The following is an 8,953-nucleotide window of genomic DNA, read 5'->3' on the forward strand; positions in this document are numbered from 1 at the left end:
GCAATAACAAATTTCTAAAACATGTGTACTTTTACATGTTCTTTCAAATCAGTGGACTCTAGAAAGTAGTTTTCAAGGTAAGCCTGCTGATTTTTCTATCAACTAGGAACAATCCCATGACAAGTTCTATACGTTTCAGTGGGCCCGTTTAATTTATTGTTGTATTTGAAAGTTTATTATTATTATTTAGTTTTAAGTTATTTGTTAATTCAATTCACGTTTCCTTTTTATTACGAGCCCGCCCTATGTTGCAGGATTCCGGGTATGATTTGGTATTGATGTTATAAATTAAAGCAGTTCCAAAATTCAAATAGTTCCTAAGTTAACTAGGGATATGTTGGCCAACCATCTTGTTATAAACCAGTGCACTATAGATGAGATGGTGTTGTTATCTGAGGCAGCAACAATAATTATGGATTAAAAAACTCAAATCTTATTAAATAAACTGTTGATCACTGTTTTTGTTTTTATCTTGTTGAAATTTTGAATATATTTAATATATAGTTTGTGCACCCCATCCAGGTTTTCTTAACTCGCCCTCATTCGGCAGAAGTGAGCCGGCCCCTTCTCCACACCTATATAGCAAACTTCCATGTTGTCCTGTTGTAGGGGATGTGTGGATAGAGGTGTTACTATGCAGACTCACTATAGCACCCCTTTAAAGTTTTCTAAACCGAGAACCAAGTATGGTACACATTGGCTCGAGTGTGAATATAACATGTAAATTATTTCACAACTCGGTAAAAACATTGATTTGATATTAAATTTTATTCAATGTTAAAAAAACCTGGATTACAAATATAAAGAAATAAAATCTGAGACACTAAAAAGTCCAGTGTTTCTTGTATTTTGACAAATGTACCTGTGTAGATGTATTGTTACAAAATTTCAACATACCTTAAAACATAAGAAACGTTCAAAAGAGGAGTAAATATTTTTTAATTTTAAAACAAAACAACTTTTAACCTTTTGTTGGTTGAAGCTTTAGTACTTTTCAGAAATAAGATATAATCCATGTCTTTTTCTGATTTGTGCATCATTATAGTATCTCTTCATTTATTACTGTTATTACAAAGACCAATAATGTAATATTGTTACTTCACAAAACCTTTTAAAAAGGATTTCAAATGTAAATACAAAATTGTTATTACCAAACTGTGACAGTATCAACTTCATTGTTCTTATTACATTTATATGATTTCCTCCATATCATTTCAACGTTGACAATGTTGTGCTTTTGTATCAAATGACAATCAATGCACATACTTATTCTCATTTCAATATATTTTACCATGGGGGAAATGTGCTATAAGCCATTACTGCTTAGATACTTACAGGCATTACAATTTATAAGTCTTCAGCTTTATATATGTAAAAAATTAAGTTACTGTGGTGGTAAGTGATATTGGCAGTTGAAATATTTTAAACTAGGGAATGAATACAAATTATACTAAAACATTTGTAGTATAAATGAGAATATCTTTTTCCATAAAGCTAATCCTCAACGTGTTTTCAATTGGAAATCCTGAGCGAGGAGGAGCCGCCAAGCAAACTTCCTCAAAACTCACTTGTAGCACCACCATCATCATCGTCAGGTACACGTGTCTGTTGGGGAATCAAATAGTAATATTGTTAAATTACTTATATAATGTAAATTTAACTCAAAATCTGCAAAATGTTGTACCTATTGCATATACTTAACTCATATACTAAAGAAAGGACTGATTAAGGCTTAGGCTGTAAATGGTTAAGATATTGTGCGGCCCAATTTCATTATTAAAACAAATCTAAATTTGTAACTATAAAATTATTGAAGAAACACTTTTGATTACGTCAATTTTTCTGGATTAGAAACATGAAATATTTGCATCAACCATAAGTTTTGGACAAATTTTTATGTTTTTAGTTTCTAAAAGAACACTTTTATAACTAGAGAAGAGTACTTTGTTTGAAGGTTATTTTTGAGAGAAGAGTACTCATAATGCATTATTTATTGTTTTGCTTTTCATTTGGTGAATAGTGGACCAAACAAATGAGAAAACTCTCACAAAGGTTACAAAATTACACTCAGTTTTAAGTTAAGAGCCGGCTGAACTGGTGACCATCTTGATTTTAGCTCCATATGAATTATGGACACTAAATATTATATTGAGTAACTCTGACAATAGAGTAGTTAATTTTAATTAATTAAGATAAAAATAAGCAATAATGAGGAAGTCCAAACATTTTTTTATATATAAATGTAGCAGTATTCTAAGTATGAGTAATAAATACAGAAAAAATAAAACTGTAAATGGTGACATATTATGTTTACTCATGCTCTAGAAGAAACAAACTTCAAGTACCTTATGTCCTTATTTTTTTATCTTAAAACTACGGATGAGTTTTAAAGATATATCTACTTTTAAAGGATATGATTAATAGATATTCAAACAATTTCAATATTTATATTGGTTATTCAAACAAAAAGTCAAAAGTTTTTTTGTACTTCATTTATTCAAAAAGTAAGAAATTTACAATAAAAACTAAAAAGACATTTGGATGCTCATTAATCGTATCTTTTAAAATCAGACATCTGTAATCATACAACAAACAAGAGCGCAAAAAGTGCTTGAAGTTTAACATTGTTCTTATAGAGTAAAACTAAAGTTTATTTCACTACAGCCAGCTCTTATTGTTAACTTGGCCTTTTTCTTGGTAACAACAAAATTAAAAAAAACAACAGCTTATACCCATACTTGCGAAATTGTATTTAATTGGAATATAAATCCAGTGCAAACACTTCTAATTGAGGCATCGGAATAAATATTTCTATCTAAAAATGAAAATTTAAGAAGGTTTGGAAAAACAATAAACTACACAGCTACAATGGTATGTTTTGATTAGTAGAGTTGATTACCTAAGACGGTGACATCTGTAATCAAAGAACGTAAATTTAAAAATTAAATTTAAGTAAGTAGATATGTACCTAAAAGAAGATTGACCTGCTGAGGAATATGCGTCATTTCATTATCATGGGGACATCAAACAAGTCGGCCACACCCTCACTGTCAGCCAAATTGAAGATATAGTCTCTGTCATTGGGTGGTGGACTGAGTCTTAGGAATGGACTGAGAGCTGTAATAAAGCAAAGTTTTTTATATGTAAAAGTATAATGACGACCCTACCGATAAGAAATATATATTTTTCACCTGTGGTAATTATTGCCTACATTCTGTGCCAATGTATGCTTTTTTGTACTTACATGTACAATATTTTTTCATTTGTGTTTTTCTGCAGTACTTACAATTTTTATTAAAACAGAAAACTAATAAGAAAAATAAAGACTTTTGGAAATTGTTGTTACATCTGTGAATGATAAAATAAAGTTTTTGCTTTAATGAACAGATTAATTAAAAATTAATTACATTAGAATAAATACGAAAGTTATGGTCCTTAACACCTTGAAAATCTTGAACTTAAGCCTACTCTTAATTGACTGTATACATTATAAAAATAGTACACAAAAGATTAAAAACTAAAGAAATACAATAAACTTAATAGCATCTTACTAATTCATATGATAGTATTGAGCCTAGAAAATATGTAGTTTTAATGTAAATATTGATTATAGACCAGCGCTTGATTAGACAATAAAGCAACATCCACAGATATTAAATTCATGCATACAGCTTTTGTATTAGAATTATGGACAGCAAATATTATATTGTTACTCTAACAATAGTCATTAATTTTAATATATTTGATATATAAATAGCTGTAGCAGTATTTATAAGTTAAGAAGTAGTAATTGCAGAACAAAATTCAACTCATACAAACAACTAACATACCATCGCTTCCGTAACAGTCTCCCAAAATATCCGTGTCCATATTGGACAAAGAAAAGTCTGAAACAAATATAAAAGCATTGTAATATACAACACAAACAAACATCGTTCAGGATTCTACATATAACAATAACTGGAAATTTTCTCAATATTTGAGACACTTACTAATTTTTGTGTAATCATTTTAGCATTATTTACAATACAATGTTCTTATATATGATAGATTTAAAAATAAATCAATCAATAAAGTAAATTATGTAAGTGACTAGCAACTGGGAGCTGAAACACATACACACACACACGCACGCGCGTGAATGTATGGTGGTAACCAGGTCAGCTCCACCTGCTATAATCTTGGAATGATAGTCTATAGGACAGTTGAATTGTATCTTAAAATCAACAGCTTTTTTGCATATTCAAAATTTTTAAGACTAAAAAAAACCAGCTCTAATTTTAAAATGACAACTCCCCTTGCAAAGACAATGAAACATGTCATTTCATGTATACTTACAACTCTCTTTCCAATGAAATATTTGAATAGTTAAAAACTCTTTAACAATGGTTTTCCCTTAAGATTGTGTATTTTATGTCCTTTTTGGCAGTGAATAATTTTAATTAATAATTTATCATTTAAAAGACACCTTCAATATCTAGAAAATAAATCATTATAAAGACCAAATTTTCAACAAAATGCTTGATTTCCATATAATTCTCGACAAAGTATCAGAAAGAAACAGTAAGGTTGCCACTTTGGATTTTAGAATTCTTGAACATGACCTAAATTTTTTTAATGTACCAAAAATAGCCTCCATTAACCATGTGTGTAAACCATATGGTACCACAAAAAAGCAACCCAAAAATACCAGGCTGTTTTAAAAATATTAGTTAAATTTCAGGGAAATAGATATATTTTGAGGACTAAGTCATATCCACTATTTTTTCATTTATTTTATTAAAACAGGTTTACAAATACATTTATATATATAATATATATATATATATATATATATATATATATATAAATATAAATATATATATAAATAAATATAAATAAAAATGAATGTCGAAATGTGTTGGTAAGCGCTAATCTTGATAACGGCTGAACCGATTCGGGTAATTCTTTTTGTAAAATGTCCATTGAAATCGAAGAAAGGTTTTTATGAAGAAAAAGTTAAGAAAAGTTACATAGAATATTATGGAATTACAGACTTGAAATTTTGCACTGAAGCTTTATTTTCTATAAGATCAACATTGAGTTCAATGATGGTGTATGTCACTTGGGACAAACTTCATTGGATTTGGCTGAGCATTAGGAAATAATTTTACATTGTCCTTATTGGTAACCATGATGGCAATGAGAAAATAGCTGAATAAATAAATTTGTAAACAAACTGACTACAATCATATGTGATTTGAATATGTAAAATTTTTATTCCTAGAGTAAAACAAACAAAAACGATTTGTTAAAAAAAAATAATAAAGTGGAAAGTCATTGTTAGAAGTCGTTGACTTGATTTGATTTCAGTACACTCTTGTGTACCCTCCCTAGTGTTATGAAACTTAACAACCCATTGGGGAACTTGCCCGAGCATTACTTGTTGCCGGCAAGCAGGACTGAATCCCTGAGCTCCACTTGTAGTGCTACTTATAGACACTAACGAACATGTAATTGATTGTTTTTTCACTAGATCGCAGTTGTGTACCACTTGCATTCTTATGAGCATTTTTTCCGTTTCATTTTATTATGTTGACACACTTGAACCATTACTAATTTGAACCATCGCTAATTGGGACCGTGTCCTAGAGGCGAACGATGCTAATGAATCAGTTGCTTGTTTCTACGAAATTCTATATTCTTGTTTAAATCAACATACAATTGCGCGTAGGCAGCGTCCATCGAAGTATCCTTCCTGGTACACTTCAGACATAATATTTAAGATAAAAGAGAAGAATAAATTTAGAAATTTATTTAAGCGATTTAAAAATCCAGTTCATTTGGAGAAGTTTCGGCAGTGTAGATCAACACTCAAGCGTATGGTTTAAACAGTCTTATAACAATTATGTACATAAATCTGAAGAATCACTTGTGAGTGATCCTAAAAAGTTTTGGAGTTTCATTAATTAAAAAAAATTTCCAAAATAAATCCTGTGGGTCAGCGGTTTGTCTGGGAAAATGAAACGTTTGATGATGGTTTGAGCGCAGCGACTGGGTTTGCTCGATATTTCAGTTCGGTTTATGACCGCGGGGAGTTCTTGATTAATAAATCTCCTGTCATGAATGGAGTTAATAACTTTAATTTACGTTCCATTTCTGTGAGCGAGGTTTCTGCCGCGATTCGAAAACTTCCGTCTAAGCGTTCATACGGGCCTGATTTGATTCCCAATTACATTATCAAAGGTTGTTCAGAATTTGTTGAGAGACCGCTCTGTCATATTTTTTAACCTGTGTTTAGCTAACAAGTGTTTTCCGGATTCTTGGAAGATCACTAAAATAACTCCAATATTAAAGAAGGGTAACCGATTTGAAATCCCCAATTATAGACCTGTAGCTATTTTATGTACTCCAGCTTAAAGTGTTTGAACTAATAATTTTTGATCATGTATCCTTTCATATGAAACAATATATCAGCAGTCGTCAGCATGGGTTTGTGCCTTCGCGTTCTATAAGTACAAATCTGGTGAATTTTGTTAATTTTACTTCTTCAGCTTTGGACTCAAGGCATCAAGTCGATGTTGTTTATACAGACATGTCAAAAGCGTTCGATAAGGTTGACCATTTTATTCTTTTGAAGAAAATGAACTACTATGGATTTTCAGCTGAAATAATAGAATTTTTTACCTCTTACCTTAAAAATAGACGACAATTTGTTTCCTCCCAGGATACAAGTCCGATTCCTTCCTAGCCCCCTCTGGAGTTCCTCAGGGCAGTAATTTAGGTCCTCTTTGTTTTAATATATTTAATGATCTTCTTAGAATTAAGAAGTAATTTTCTATTGTATGCAGATGACTTAAAAATTTTTTCATTAGTCAAACTACCATCTGATTGCACAATTGTACAAAACGACTTGGATTCACTTAATCAGTGGTGTAGCCGCAGTAAAATGATATTGAACGTATCTAAGTGTTCGACTATGTCATTCAATAGAATGTTACATCCAATTTTATTTCCATATAATATCGATGGCATAGTTTTAGAAAGAGTTAGAAGATTCAGAGATTTGGGAGTTATAATGACATCAGATTTGCAGTTTAATGAGCATATTGTCAATACGGTCAGTAGGTCCCTCAGAACACTTGGATTTATAACTCGAACTTGCAGTTTGTTTTCAATATCCACATACTTTTCTAACTCTTTACAAGTCATTAGTTTAGATCGAAACTTGGGTTTGCAAGTTTTGTCTGGTCCCCTCATTCAGCTTTATATATTGAAATGATTGAAAGAGTTCAGAAACATTTTTTAAGAACTTTGTATTTTTAAGGTATTTGGATTCCGTATTTATCCTATTTACACAGTCAGATATGTAGAGCTCTTAGAGATGTTTAAGTTCCATCGTTTGGATGTAAGGAGAAAGGTCACAAGCCTTGTTTTTCTTAAGGGTGTCATATTTGGGTCTGTGGATGACCCCGAGCTGCTGGCGTGTGTGCCGTGGCATGTGCCGAGACGAGGCGGCCGAGCTAGTAGGTTGCTCTACGTGGAGTATGCTAGAACGGTGGGGTATGCCACTTCACCAATGTTGACGGCATTTAATTTGCTAAACAATGTTGCCAATAGTTTAGATATATCTTTAAAAACTATGGATTTAAGAGAAAAATGTTTTAATATTATTTCGCAAACCTTTTATAAATGTAGTATTATTTTTTTATGTAGCTCTAGTATATTTAAAATACGATATAATGGTACATTTATATAAATTGTTATTATAAAATTAAGTACTATATTATAATATATGTATATAATTTTTTTATGGTAAAAGTAATAGTTTGTGTTATTTTTACCACTATTATTTGTAGTTAGGCAGACTCTTTTACATAGATATTAAATTTATTATGAAAGTTGTTGTTTCTTCAATTTTATATAAGGATTTTATTTAATTTTCGTTTTACCGGGGAGGTAAACCTTAGCATAGGGTTCCCTTATAATTGGGCTTTATGCCTGTAAGGGCTACCTTTTGCGGGAATTTACATATTTATAGTATATATTTTAGTAGTAATTATTGTTAGTTTGTAAGTAATTATTGTTTATTTATGAACTGTTTTAATCATGACGTGTTATTTGTTTCATTTCATTTGAAATTGAGTTTGTATATTCCTGCAATAAAGAGAGTTTTCTATTATATTCTATTCTATTACTTATAGGTTGTTTTGTTTTTGTTTACATTTTGCCATGTGCTCAATTTTCTTGACTTCCAACGTTCTGCGCATCAGATTCTCGTGCACAGACATCGTGTTCTCAAGATTCAGTGTTTAACTGTTTTTAGTTGTTTGAATGAGTTTTTAGTTCAGCAGCTAAATCATGGAAATAAGACAATTTGCATAATTCAGAAGTAGCTTTGGACAGTGATATTGAAATAAGTGACAGTGAACAAGATAGTGGGAACAGTTTTGAAGACTTAATTATTCAACACAATAAACAAGTGTCTGCTGATTGTTTACCCTTACAAGAAAATAAAGATTTTTGATTTATTGGAATTACCTTCAACATCAAAATGTCAAGGTAATGACATCATTATTATTCAAAACAACTTAAATAAAAGGGCTAGGTTAGTTGATGTTGATTGTGACGAAATCCTAACTGTGACTACTGATTCTATTAGGCCTATGAGTGAAACAATAGATTTGAGTTTTGGCAGTAGAATTTCTATTACTGACAAGTATATTATCCCAAACCCTAAAATAAAAGAAACAATGTTTCAGGCAAAAAGTCACAAGTTTTGTGATGCTGACAAGCCCTGCGTTGATCAGGTAAATGAAACGAAAACAATAGTTTTCACATGAGTGCCAGGAGTACATGTACGTAGTTTGGGAAGACTAGTACAAAACCCAACTGAATTTTACATTTTTATGCAATATTTAGGTGATGAATTTTGGCATTTCTTATGCACAGAGACTAATACATATGCCAAGAA

At 30.8% G+C, this 8,953-nt stretch overlaps 1 long non-coding RNA gene across 1 annotated transcript; it reads right to left on the minus strand.

Moving 5' to 3' along the window:
* Positions 1-1,510: 1,510 nt before the first annotated feature.
* LOC124372356 lies at positions 1,511-3,908 on the minus strand. The gene is made up of 3 exons (XR_006923326.1): positions 3,831-3,908; positions 2,969-3,117; positions 1,511-1,605 (listed from the first exon to the last, which is right to left on the minus strand). It is a non-coding gene; the product is annotated as an uncharacterized LOC124372356 (long non-coding RNA).
* Positions 3,909-8,953: the final 5,045 nt, after the last annotated feature.

The sequence above is a fragment of the Homalodisca vitripennis genome, unplaced genomic scaffold, assembly GCF_021130785.1.
Source record: "Homalodisca vitripennis isolate AUS2020 unplaced genomic scaffold, UT_GWSS_2.1 ScUCBcl_2987;HRSCAF=8205, whole genome shotgun sequence".
Taxonomy (NCBI): Eukaryota; Metazoa; Arthropoda; class Insecta; order Hemiptera; family Cicadellidae; genus Homalodisca; species Homalodisca vitripennis.